The sequence below is a fragment of the Pseudophryne corroboree genome, chromosome 2 (genome assembly GCF_028390025.1).
Source record: "Pseudophryne corroboree isolate aPseCor3 chromosome 2, aPseCor3.hap2, whole genome shotgun sequence".
Lineage (NCBI taxonomy): Eukaryota > Metazoa > Chordata > Amphibia > Anura > Myobatrachidae > Pseudophryne > Pseudophryne corroboree.
The window spans coordinates 557,302,361-557,316,310 of record NC_086445.1 but is presented as its reverse complement, the minus strand read 5'-3'; positions in this window follow the sequence as shown (position 1 = coordinate 557,316,310).

Here is a 13,950-nt window from a genome sequence, read left to right as displayed (position 1 = left end):
ACTGGGGTAACGAGCCCAGCAGAGCTAAAAAATTTAGTGACTGGCAACAGAACTCCTCCCTAACCCCAAGGGTCCAATATGCAGAACTAGCTAGGTTTAGTAGAGCTTGGTTACAGCCAGCTTAAACAGCTCTCAGCACATAGTGGAAATTGTTGCTTTAGACCATGCTATGCAGGTGTTTGATCCCGCTGTACAACAGGGGGCTCTTCAGTCTGACCCCCAAATGTTTAAAGAGTTAGCAGTGGTTGTTAAATGGTATCTGATCCTGAGAAAATTAAATAAAACTAAGCAAGGGTTGTGACCAGTTCCTAGGCCCAGGACGCAGACCCTGCTTGTTAAAATGGACAGCTTGTCCATGACTGCATGTTGTAACTGTGGCAAGCATTGTCATGTACACCAGGATGGCCCAGACAATGGACCGCAGTACAGGTAAAACAGCTTGCCCTGTTGTTAATATGTTTCCAGGAAATATCTACCTGGCAAAAACCTCAGTTCCAGGTAACAATCCGGATTGAATGCCATGATGTCTAGGCTTTGGTGGATACAGGCAGTGAACTGGCTGATCAAGTTTTACCCTCGGTCAAGGTATTGTGTATCCATGGAGATGTGATAGAATACCCTCGAGTACACCTGTAAATGGTGTTAAAATAACGACCACTTAAAATAGTTTAGTGGTGCCCAAGCCTCCCTATCCTTTGATATTAGGCTGCGATTTCCTGCTGTTAAAAGAGGTAATCACCTGGCATACCTGTAGCGGAAAAGACCCGGAGGGGGAGGTGCCAAAGGATACAGAAACCATGATGACCCAGAGTGCTGTATCCATAAAACCCTCTTTGGCTGGTGAACAGCAAGAAGAAAGTGGTTGAGAGTCTAACTAGTCACCCATTGATAAAACTGTTTCCTTAGAGGACTTTGCTCGAGATCAGAATGATGAAAATTTCATAAATGCATTTGAGAATATTGTAATGGTGAATGGTAAAATATAAACTGCCTTCCCACCTGTAGGCACCCCAGTTTAAAAAAATAAGCTTTTTATTGAATTGATCACTTTGTGATACAAAAGTATATGTACAGTTAAGTATAATAGTTGTATGAATTCAGATAACAGTGGAATTTGTAATAGATCACACGGTTGCTTATAATGTCTATGCTTTATTTTATTTATGGAGATAGGGGAGTTTCCTCATGTATAATGGTGCAATGACCATTAGAGGATAAGGTATAGGAAACAGTCACACCATATTTTATGTTGACAAATTATTTACTGTTCTGGCTTATTTGCAAGGGGAAAAAAATAGAACATTTGCTGGTCCCGAGAAAACGTGCAGTTAGTGCTGAAGGCAGCTCAATTTGCGGGGTGGTCATTTGGTAAAGGAGAAAACTCTCCAACATACTGTATATAATTAAGGTTCTTTTGGTTGGGCATCCATACTGCAGTGAAAAAGTATTGCCTGAGCGGGTTCGAATCTCGGAGAACCGAACCCACCCGAACATTAAGATCCGAGGCGGGATCCAAGTTTGGCTCGGGACTTCACCCCTTATTTATTATTTATTTATTAACAGTTTCTTATATAGCGCAGCAAATTCCGTTGCGTTTTACAATTGGAAATAACAATGATATAACAAAACTGGGTAATAACAAACAGTCATAGAGGTAGGAGGGCCCTGCTCGCAAGCTTACAATCCATAGGGAAATAGGCATGTATATACAAGGAAAGGTGCTATCTATTGCATAGTCCGCCAGATTGCAAAGGTTCTTGGTGGGCTTATGATATGGTCACACAGCAATGATGAACCGGGTTCAAGAGGAAGGGAAAGTGAAGCATGAGAAGACATGTGAGGATATGTGTGGACTGTGCAGAGTGGATGCAATTTGATAGGAAGGTTTATGAAAGTTATGTGGGCGGTTCTGGAATTTGATATGCTAGCTTGAAGAGGTGATTTTTCAGGGAACGCTTGAAGGTTTCGAGACTAGAGGAGAGTCTAATTGTGCGTGGTAGGGCATTCCACAGAGTGGGTGCAGCCCAATGAAAGTCCTGCAATCATGAGTGGGAGCGAGTAATGAGGGTGGATGAGAGACGCAGGTCTTGTGAAGAGCGAAGAGGTCAGGTTGGGAGATATTTTGAGATAAGCAAAGTGATGTACGTTGGTGTAGTTTGGTTAATGGCCTTGTGTGTGAGTAAAAGTATTTTATATTGAATACGGTAGAGTACAGATAACCGATGGAGGGACTGACAGAGTGGATCTGCAGAAGATGAACGTTTAGCAAGGAAGATTTGCCTCGCCGCTGCATTCAAAATGGATTGTAGTGGTGACAGTCTTGTTTTGGGAAGACCAGTTTGGAGACTATTGCAATAATCAATGCGGGAGATAATGAGAGCGTGGATTAGAGTTTTAGCAGTGTCTTGTGTAAGGTATGGTCGTATTTTGGATATGGTTTTTAAATGCATGTAACATGATCTTGAGACAGTTTGAATGTGGGGAACAAAGGGCAGATCAGAGTCAAGGATGACACCTAGGCAGCGAGCTTGCGAGGTAGGGTAGATAGTCGAAGTTTCAACAGTGATAGAGATATCAGGTTGTACCTACTATTGGCCGGTGGAAATATAATTAACTCTGTCTTTGAAATATTAAGTTTGAGGTGGCGAGATGTCATCCAGGATGAAATGGCAGAAAGGCATTCAGTGACATGGCCCAGTATAGATAGGGACAAGTCAGGGGAGGATAGGTAGATTTGAGTATCATCTGCGTAGAGATGATACTGAAATCCAAAAGAAATGAACAAAGAAATATGAGACTGCGCTTTGACTTAAAAATGTATTTATATATTAATACATTAAAAATGCACTACAATACATAGATACCGGCCAGTATCCTAATACACATATATTACATATACATTTTTTTTATATAGTATAACACCACTACAGCAATATATTACAAATTGTCCTATAATAGGATAATATATTAGTAGCAGTACCAAATTAAATTTCAATTAAAAAGTAAATCTGGAGTTAGCCTCCAAAAATAAATGAGCACACATTGTACCACACCAAAGCTTTTCCTACGGTGTTAATGCTTTTTCCAATGGTTAGTATTGAGAGCTTAAAGATTCATGCAATAAGCACATGTATAAACTTCCATATAAGGGGTCAGTACCCAGCAGATATAGTTAAAAGCATCCTGCCATTCAGTCACTGACAATTTCCAAATGATGATGTAGACAAGAAGCTGTATAGAGAGCTCAAAGTTCATGCAATAAGCACATGCATCCAATGTAGGGTTAATAACCAGCAGAGATTTATAGAAAGCACCATGCACTGCAGTCACTGACAATAACTCTCCCAGTGATGTAATAATCAAACAGCTGTATTTAAAAGCTCAAAAATCATGCAATATGCACATGCAGAGACTCCAGCAGACAGGGTCAGATGCCAGCAGATATATTAGAAAACATTTTGCGGTGTATTCATTAACAATATCTCTCCCAGTGTTATCTTTCAGCAAGCAGCTTTTATCCTAAGCTTGTCTCACTGGTAGGTATTTCTGCTAGATCCTTTACCCAAGCAATAGGGTCTGCTAATGATAGATGTGGCTGGCCGGCTCCGGAGTTTTTGACACAGGCAGTGAATGCTGCAGTGTCTGCACTAGTGTCCTGTCGTGTTTCAAACGTGTTTCTCCACCTCCAAGTGGGTGTCAGCAGCTTCCTCCTACCACTGAGGAAGCTGCAGACACCCACTTGGAGAAAGGGCTGTGTCTTTAAGACCTAGGGATTGTAGGTAGAAGAGAGTGGTCAACAGTGTCAAATGCAGCAGATAGATCTAGAAGAATAAGTAGTGAGTAATAGCCTTTAAACTTCATAGTGACCAAATCATTAACCACTTTAGTCAGTGCTGTCTCTGTGGAGTGTTGGGAACGGAAGCCTGACTGAAGTGCGTCCAATAAAGTGTGTGAGTTAAGAAAGTGTATGAGTCGAGTGTAGGCAAGTCTTTCAAGTAACTTAGAGAGACAATGGAGCTGAGAGATAGGGCGGTAGTTTGAGAGAGTGTTAGGGTCAGAATTAGTGTTTTGTTAAATGGGAGTAATCACTGCATGCTTGAAGAGTGAAGGAAAAATACCAGTAGAGAGAGAGATAGATTGCAGATGTTAGTTAAGGTAGGGATGAGCACCAGACACAGAGCTTTACTTATTTGTGAGGGTAAAGGATCAAGAGGAGAGGTAATAGAGTAGCAGGATGAGAAGAGTGATGATACTTCATCATTATTTGTGGGATCAAATGAAGAGATAGAGTGCCAGGGGGTTCAGGTAAAAAACGGAGCAGGTCACTGGCTGTTGAAGAGCATACCATTTCATCTTGGATCTTATCAATCTTCTCCTTGAAATAGGAAGCAAGATCCTGTGCCTTGATAGTGGCTGGTGGGGAAGGTGAGGGAGGATTCAGAAGTGATTTAAATGTATTAAAGAGTCATTTTGGGTTAGAGGCTTGAGCAGAGATAAGAGTTTGGAAATATGTTTGTTTGGCAGTGTCCAGGGCATTTCTATAAGAGTGGTAGACAGTCTTATATGTGAGGAAGTCACTTGAAATACGAGATTTACACCACTGACGTTCAAGTCTTCGCATGAGTTTTTGTAGTTGTCTTGTTAATTTGCAGTGCCTTGGTTGACATCTAGGCATATGTGGAGTGTGATGGGTAGCTGGAGCCACTTCATCAAGGGCTAGTTCTAGAGTCTCGTTCAGGTGTGATACAGCCATCTCAGGAGAGGTGAATGCAGATATAGGTGAAAGCAGTTGTTGGAGTGAAGTGGAAAGTTCTTAAAGATTAATTGTGTTAATATTTCTGCAGGTTTGAGGAGGATTGGAAGACTTCAGCAACACAGAGATTGAATTAACGGAGGAGAGCATGCAGGTGATAAGGTTGTGATCTGAGAGGGGGAAAGGAGTGTTAGTGAGTTCAGAGACGGAGCATAGTCTGGTGAATACTAGATCAAGGAGGTGGGCCTTCTGATGAATGGAGGAGTCAGTCCATTGGGAGAGGCCAAGAGAGAAGGTCAGAGAGAGTAGTTTGGAGGCGTGAGCAGCAGATTTTGGACAATCAATAGCAATATTGAAATCACCATTGATAATGGTGGAGATGTCAGAGGATAGGAAGTGAGGGAGCCAGGCAGAAAAATCTTCCAGAAATTGTTTGGAATGCCCAGGTGGGCTGTAGATAGCTGCAACATGCATAGAGAAAGGAGAGTAAACCCTAATGGAATGTACTTCAAATTATGTAAATGTGACTGATGGAACCTGTGGTAGAACAGTGTATGCAAAAGATTGGGAAAGTAAAAGTCCAACTCCTCCTCCTTTATGGTTACCAGGCCTGGAGATGTGTGTAAAGTGGAGACCACCATGTGCCAGTGCTGCAGGGGAGGCTGTGTCTGATGGGCCAGGTTTCTGTTTTAGCCAGCAGATTGAAGTTGTTAGATATGAAGAGGTTATGGATGGATGCTAATTTGTTACAAACAGAGCGTGCATTCCATAAGGCACATTTTAGTGATCTGGAGGGTGATGGAAGACATGTGATGTTTATTAAGTTATCTGGATTTCTATGTTGCTGTGAATCAGGTAAATGTGAGCGATGCAAGTGGCTGGGTCCCGGATCCCCTTACGCAGATCCTAAAGCAAGGCTGAACGTCATCTTCCCGCTGTCGGATTCTTGCGGGTTTTGGATTCTATATAAGTCCCCGGTGATCGGCGCCACCTTCACTCCAGCTGTGAAGAGTGTACTGGATGGAGGTGTCCATCTCAGTACTGTGTTGTCTGGCGTGGGACAGGTGCGCACTCTCTATCTGCTGTCTCTGAAAAAGGGGGTCTCTCTCTGTCTGCTGTATCTAAAAGGGGTGCTCTCCCTGTCTGATGTATCTGCAAAAGGGGTGCTATCTCTATCTGTTGTATCTGAAAAGGGTGATCTCTCTGTCAGCTTTATCTGAAAAAAGAGTGCTCTCTGTCTACTGTATCTGAAAAGGGTGCTCTGTCTGCTGTATCTGAAAGGGGTGCTCTCTCTGCTGTATCTGAAAAAGGGGTGCTCTCTCTATCTGCTGTATCTGAAATGGGTGCTCTCTCTCTGCTATATCTGAAAAAGGGGTGATCTCTCTGCTGTATCGGAAAAAGTGGTGCTCTCCCTGTTGTATCTGAAATGGGTGCTCTCTCTGTCAGCTGTATCTGAAAAAGGGTGCTCTCTCTGCTGTATCTAAAAGGGGTGCTCTCTCTGTTTACTGTATCTGAAAGGGGTTATCTCACTGTCAGCTGTATCTGAAAAAGGGGTGCTCTCTCTGTCTGCTGTATCGGAAAAAGGAGTGCTCTCTCTCTGTCTGCTGTGTCTGAAATGGGTGTTCTCTCTGTCTGCTTTACCTGGAAAAGGGGTGCTCTCTCTGTCTGCTGTATCTTAAAGGGGTGATCTGTCTGTCCATCTAGGGGCTCCACCCCAGTGGAAAATTAAAATAATAAAAGCTAAAAACAAAAAGCCTAAAATTATAATTATAAAAAATATATTTTTTGGTTTGTGCTGTACCCCAGTGTACTTTACAATTTTTATTTTATTTTCATAAGTACTGTGACACTGTTGGTCAGACAGCAGTATATTATTTCCTACTCATACACATATTGGGGGTAATTCTGAGTTGATCGCAGCAGGAACTTTGTTAGCAGTTGGGCAAAACCATGTGCACTGCAAGGGAGGTAGATATAATAACATGTGCAGAGAGAGTTAGATTTGGGTGGGTTATTTTGTTTCTGTGCAGGGTAAATACTGGCTGCTTTATTTTTACACTGCAATTTAGATTGCAGATTGAACACACCCCACCCAAATCTAACTCTCTCTGCACATGTTATATCTGCCTCCCCTGCAGTGCACATGGTTTTGCCCAACTACTAACAAAAGGGGTGATTCTGAGTTGTTCGCTCGCTAGCTGCTTTTAGCAGCATTGCACACGCTAAGCCGCCGCCCTCTGGGAGTGTATCTTAGCTTAGCAGAATTGCGAACGAAAGATTAGCAGAATTGCAAATAGAAATTTCTTAGCAGTTTCTGAGTAGCTCCAGACTTACTCAGCCATTGCGACCAGCTCAGTCCTTTTCGTTCCTGGTTAGACATCACAAACACACCCACCGTTTGCCCAACCACTCCCCCGTTTCTCCAGCCACTCCTGCGTTTTGCAACTCGAACGCCTGCGTTTTTCCGCACACTCCCATAAAACGGCCAGTTTCCGCCCAGAAACACCAACTTCCTGTCAATCACACTACGATCAGCACAGCGATGAAAAAGCTTCGTTATGCCGTGAGTAAAATACCTAACTTTTGTGTAAAATAACTAAGCGCATGCGCTCTGCGAACCTTGCGCATGCGCAGTAAGCGACTAATCGCAGTATAGCGAAAATCGGCAACGAGCGAACAACTCGGAATGACCCCCAAAGTCCCTGCTGCGATCAACTCAGAATTACCCCCATTGTACGACGCTGTTGGTGAAGCTAAACCACAGTGTGTAATAATATATATTTCTGACTCATTTGTGCGACACTGTAACCGCTGGTGTGTGATATAAAAAAATAACACATATTTTTAACTCATTTGTGCGACACTGTTACCGCATTGTGTAATATAAAAAATAATATATATATATTTTTATTTCAATTTATATTTTGTGCTGTGTCATCTCAGTATACATCCAGGGACAGCAGCTGCTCTATCCATCTAGGAGTGTTCTGTTTGTCCACCCAAAATAAAAGACATTTTATTTTTATATTTTGTGCTGTATCCTCCCAGTATACATCCAGGTGTGCTCCGTCCATTTCATGGTGCTGTGTCCAGGGACGGATTGGGAAACAAAAGTGGCCCTGGAAAAGTTTCTAGAAGTGGCCTCATGTGGGCGGCACCAAATTAACTGCAGGCGGAGCCAATACCAAAGTAGACGGGATTACTTCAACATTGAATGTAGGCGGAGTTACACCAACAAAAGGCAGAGCATGTCAAATTAGCTGGACCTAACACATTAAAAGTTTAGAAAGTATTGTGTTGTAGCAGAAGTAGTTAAATTAAAACTGGGGTGACATTTAATCCTCTGCACACTCATATCTCAGTCTATCTTCTTAATTTGTCTCTGCTTCTAAGGGGTCAATTCAGTTCAACACGAATTGAATAGCGCTGGGAGGGAGCTCCTGGTGCTATTAAATTCAGAGCGATGCTGTCCCTGACTAGAGGATTTCTTCTTGCACCCTTCTAAGGGTGCGAGCCGAAATTTAACAAGACTAGGTCGGTAGTGCTGCTTTGTGATCTAACGCTGTGCAAACAGCACCACGGCGAGGCAGTTTAGTCGGAGAATGCCCATTCTCGCGACTAAACACCTTATTTAGTCCAGGAATACGTGTATTCTCAGACTTAGCATCACGCTGCATTGAATAACCCCAGAAGCTCCCTCCCGGTGCTATCCAATCCGAGTTGGATTAAATGAAACCCTTAGTCTATCTCCCCCACTAAGTCCATCTTCTGAATATGTTTGCTCTCTTAGTCCATCTTCTGCGTGCGTCTCCTCCTCCCTCTCAGTCCATCTCCTGCATGTTTCTCCCAGCCTCTCTTTTCTCATTTTCACACCTATATCATTCTCCCTTATGCAGTGGTGCAAGTAGAAAAAACATCTTACAGGTACTGTGTGCGCGCGCCGAAGGCGCGCACGCCAAAAAATGGGTGTGGACAAATGCCACATGGGGCGTGGCCAATGAAAATGGGGGCATGGTACACATATGGGGGGAGGGGCAGATACACATATGACCCCAATAGTGCCAGATACACGTTGCCCCACAGTGCCAGATATATATTGCCCCACAGTGCCTGATATACATTGCTCCACAGTGCCAGATATACATTGCCTCACTGTGCCAGATACACAATGCCTCACAGTGCCAGATACACATTGCCCCACAGTGCCAGATACACAAATGCCCCCACTGTGTCAGATATACATTGCCCCCCCAGTGCCAGATACAGAAATGCACCCACAGTGCCAGATATGCCCCCAGTGCCAGATACAGAAATGCCCCCAGTGCCAGATACACATGTCCCCCCAGTGCCAGATATGCCCCCAGTGCCAGATACACATGTCCCCCCATTGCCAGATATGCCCCCAGTGCCAAATATGCCCCCAGTGCAGATACACATATTCCCGCAGTGTCACATATGCCCCCAGTGCCAGATACACATGTCCCCGCAGTGCCACATATGCCCCCAGTGCCAGATACACATGTCCCCGCAGTGCCACATATACCCCTAGAGCCAGATACACATGTCCCCCCTTTGCCAGATATGTCCCCTTTGCCAGATATGCCTCCATTGCCAGGTACAACCCATGAAGCTCCCCCCCCCCTGCTGCTCGCCGCTGCTGCTGCCGTTGCTGTCTCCTGTGTGTGAGGGGAGGAGAGTGCAGCCTGCGCCTCTCCTTCCCCTCAGTATCCGGCGGGTGCAGGTGGCTGAGTTCAATTCAGCGCTAATCCGTGAGGCAATCAAAGCTCGCGGTCCGGCAGCCTTGGCTGCCGGTCCGTGAGCTCTGATTGGCTCACGGATGTCGCTGAATTAAACGAAGACACTGAGGGGCAGGAGAGGTGCAGGCTGCACTCTCCTCCCTTCACATCAGCGGCGGTGAGCGGCGGGGAGGTGCAGAGGGAGGGAGGGACGGGGAGCGGCAAGGTGCGGCGGCCCGTCGGTGTGGGTACGGCGTACCCACGGCTAAATTCTTAAGGGTACGCCGTACTCACCCGTACCCGCACACTTGCACCACTGCCCTTATGCATGTTTCCTTCTGTCTATTCACTGACCACCTTCTGCCTTTCTCCTTCTGCACAGTTTCTGCCTCTCTCCCCGTTTATCTGCCAAGCTTCGGCCAGTCACTTGATGCAGGGCTTCTACGCCAATGGGACAGCCACAATTGGAAGCATGCAGCCACCCTGTTTAAATAGGGGGCACAGCTTACTGCTGTACCACCTGACCCTACCTTTACTGCATTTCCACTGTGTGAACAATTCTGAGCAATTCGCTTCCCCATGCTTTGACAATTATTCCACTTTCTACTGTCTGTTCCCTATCTGTGTGTATGCCTTCATCTATCAATAACCTGTCTGTCTTTCACCTACTATTATCCTTCTTGTCTCCAAGTTCTTCCCCATTCCCCTCCTCTTTGTCTGTTATCTGTCCCTACCAGGGCTTAAAGTGGTTCTGGAGAGGTGGTGGAACTCATTTCCCCCGCCACTGACTCCCCTCCCGTTGAGCAGAGGCAGGGGGCGATGGTAGGGTGTTAGGCACCCCCCGTAAACTACAAATTTGTGCCCTAACCCCCATACGGTCTAAAGGAACAGTGCACGCAGAAGGCGTGTATCACAAAAAAGGTGTGCGGCATCACATGGAAAGGGCGTGGCCACACAATAGTACCCCCAATACAAATTATGCAACACAGTAGCACACTCTTTGGGGGATATTCAATTGTTTGAAAAGTCAGTTGGGTGTCTGTTTTTCCTATCTAATAGACAGGGCCGTTTCTAGACAATTTGGCTCCCAGTGCGAGATTTCAAAATGCGCCCCCCCCCCCCCCCCCATATAGCCGTAAAAAGAAAAAGCATGCGCGCGCCGAAGGCGCGCGCGCTCCCGACAAGGGTGTGTGGCCTGATTAAAATGGGTGTGGTCTCATTAAAGTGGGCGCAGCCTCGTCTGATATCATCCCACCCACCACAGGGGAAAAAAAATAAAAATAAAAAAAGTCCCCTTTTTACACATTACAGCAGGCAAGTGTCCCCATATTACACAGCGCGACAGGCAGGTGTCCCCATTTTACACAGCGCGGCAGGCAGGTGTCCCCATTTTACAAAGTGCGGTAGGCAGGTATCCCCATTTTACACAGTACGGTAGGCAGCTATCCCCATTTTACACAGTACGGTAGGCAGGTGTCCCCATAGGCAGGTGTCCCCATTTTATACAGTGCGGCAGGCAACCCCATATGCAGGTGTCCCCATTTTATACAGTGCAGCAGGCAACCCCATATGCAGGTGTCCCCATTTTATACAGTGCAGCAGGCAACCCCATATGCAGGTGTCCCCATTTTATACAGTGCAGCAGGCAACCCCATATGCAGGTGTCCCCATTTTACACAGTGCGGCAGGCAGGTATCCCCATAGGCAGGTGTCCCCATTTTATACAGTGCGGCAGGCAACCCCATATGCAGGTGTCCCCATTTTATACAGTGCAGCAGGCAACCCCATATGCAGGTGTCCCCATTTTATACAGTGCAGCAGGCAACCCCATATGCAGGGTCCCCATTTTATACAGTGCAGCAGGCAATCCATATGCAGGTGTCCCCATTTTACACAGTGCGGCAGGCAGGTTTCAAGTGGGGGGGAAGGAAGAGGGAGAAAGAGAGAGAGGATACTTACATCTTCCGCTCTTCGGTCCCGCCGCCTCGCGCCGGCCGCCTCCTCCTTCCATGCGTATCTCCTCTCCCCGAGCGCTCCTGCTCGGAGGGCGGGGCTTCGCGGAATGACGCGTTTGCGTCGTGATGTCACGACGCAAACGCGTCATTCCGCGAAACTCCGCCCCCCGAGCAGGAGCGCTCGGGGAGAGGAGATAAGAGTCACAAAGTGCCGCGGCGGGCGCCCCGTGCGGTTGCACGGCTCGCCCGCCGCTAGAAACGGCACTGCTAATAGACATACACCCAACCGACTTTTCAAACATTGAATTTCCCCCTTATTGTCATTACACTGTACATAGGCCCTCATTCCGAGTTGGTCGCTTGCTAGCTAGTTTTAGCAGCCAGGCAAATGCATAGTCGCCGCCCACGGGGGAGTGTATTTTAACATAGCAGGAGTGCGATCGCTAGTGCAGCAGACGCCAGATACCCGCCCTGCAAACGCCTAACCACGCCTGCATTTTTCCAAACACTCCCAGAAAACGGTCAGTTGACACCCAGAAACTCCCACTTCCTGTCAATCTTCTTGCGACCGCCAGTGCGACTCAAAGCGTCGCTAGATCCTGTGCAAAAGCATGTCAGCTGTTGTACCCGTACGACGCGCGTGCACATTGCTGTGCATGCGCAGATCAGCCCCGTTTTGACATGATCGCTGCGCTGCGAAAATCCGTAGCGATCAACTCAGAATGACCCCCATAGTGCCTCTATTTCATGTTACACCACAGAGTAGTGCCCTATATTCACGCTATGCTACACCGTTGCGCCCCTTATACACATGCCCACAGTATAATTGCCGCTTATATACATAATCATACCCAAGGTAACAGTGCCGCTTATACACATAACAATGGACACGGTATCATAGCTGCTTACATACATAACAATACCCACTGTATCAGTGCCATTTGTACACATAATAATGCCAACGGTAGCAGTGCCGCTTATACACATAATGGCCATGGTATCAGTGCTGCTTATACACATAATGGGCACAGTATCAGTGCCGCTTATATACATAATAATGACCACAGTATCAGTGCTGCTTATACACATAATAATGGACACGGTATCAGTGCTGCTTACATACATAACAATACCCACGGTATCAGTGCCATTTGTACACATAATAATGCCAACGGTAGCAGTGCCGCTTATACACATAATGGCCATGGTATCAGTGCCGCTTATAAACACATAATGGCCACGGTAGCAGTGCCGCTTATAAACACATAATGTCCACGGTAGCAGTGCCGCTTAAACACATAATAATGCCCACAGTAACAGTGCCACTTATACACATAATGGGCACAGTATCAGTGGCGCTTATACATATAATTAGCACTGTATCAGTACCGCTTGTATACATAATGCCCACGGTAGCAGTGCTGCTTTTACACATAATGCCCACAGTAGCAGTGCCACTTATACACATAATAATGGCCATTGTAGCAGTGCTGCTTATACACATGTCCATGGAAGCAATGCCCCTTTTACACATAATAAATGTCACCCCAACCCCACTTGCCTCATCTCTTAGTGGTGTCTGCTCTCAGTGCGCCACCAGCTCCTTATTCCCTCCGCAGTCCAGCACCATTAGAGGGGGACAGGGGGAGGTGGGCTAAGGGTATAAGTCTAGCGCCACCTGCCCACCGTCCCTTTTATTTGTGTGGGAGCTGCGGCTACACTACAGCGCTGCACTAAAGAATTCTCATGGCCAGCAAAGTGGGGTGGCGGAAATTGAACTGAGAGTATTCCTCTTCTGCATTCTGTTACACACCCCATCCAGATCTCCATGTTACACTGGCACTGCAGCTCTCAATCTTTAAAAAAATGTCCTGCAAACTGCAGTACCTTATAGTGGTACATGGAGATCTGTCTGACGGCTGCAATCAGGGCAGGCTCCATGTCACCATTTCTTCCAGCTTCTTCCCCCCTCCCTGCAGACAGGCTGGCATTACAGTCTGGTGGTGGCCGGGAGCACAGTGCAGGCAGAGGTCAGAGTAAACTTATACCAGTGGCAGATCTAGACTTATAGGAGCAGGGCCAGTGCTAGGGTGTTCGGCGCCCCCCTGCAAACTATAAATTTGCACCCTACCTCCCATACTTCACATAGGGACAGCGTGCCGGAGTTGACAGCGCGTGCCAGGCATTGCTTCTGCATGGTGCCCGTGAGGCAGGTTGACCCGCATGACGTGGAGGGGTGAGGCTCCTAGTGTTCACTCTAGGCTGTTTTAGCAGGGCGCCGCGCCCTGCCCGTTTTTTAGAAGGCAAAACCCGCCCTGCCCCTTTTGCGGCGCCCTGCTAGAACAGCCGCCCGCTTCCTGCCCTCCCGGCGTGTATAAATGCCGTGCGCATGCGCGCGGCATCCATTCACGCATTGGGAGAGGGCTGGGGGAAGCCCAGCACTGACGGAGGTGCTGGGCACGCCCCCAACAGTGACGTCGCCGGCCACAGACGCTCTCTATAGTAG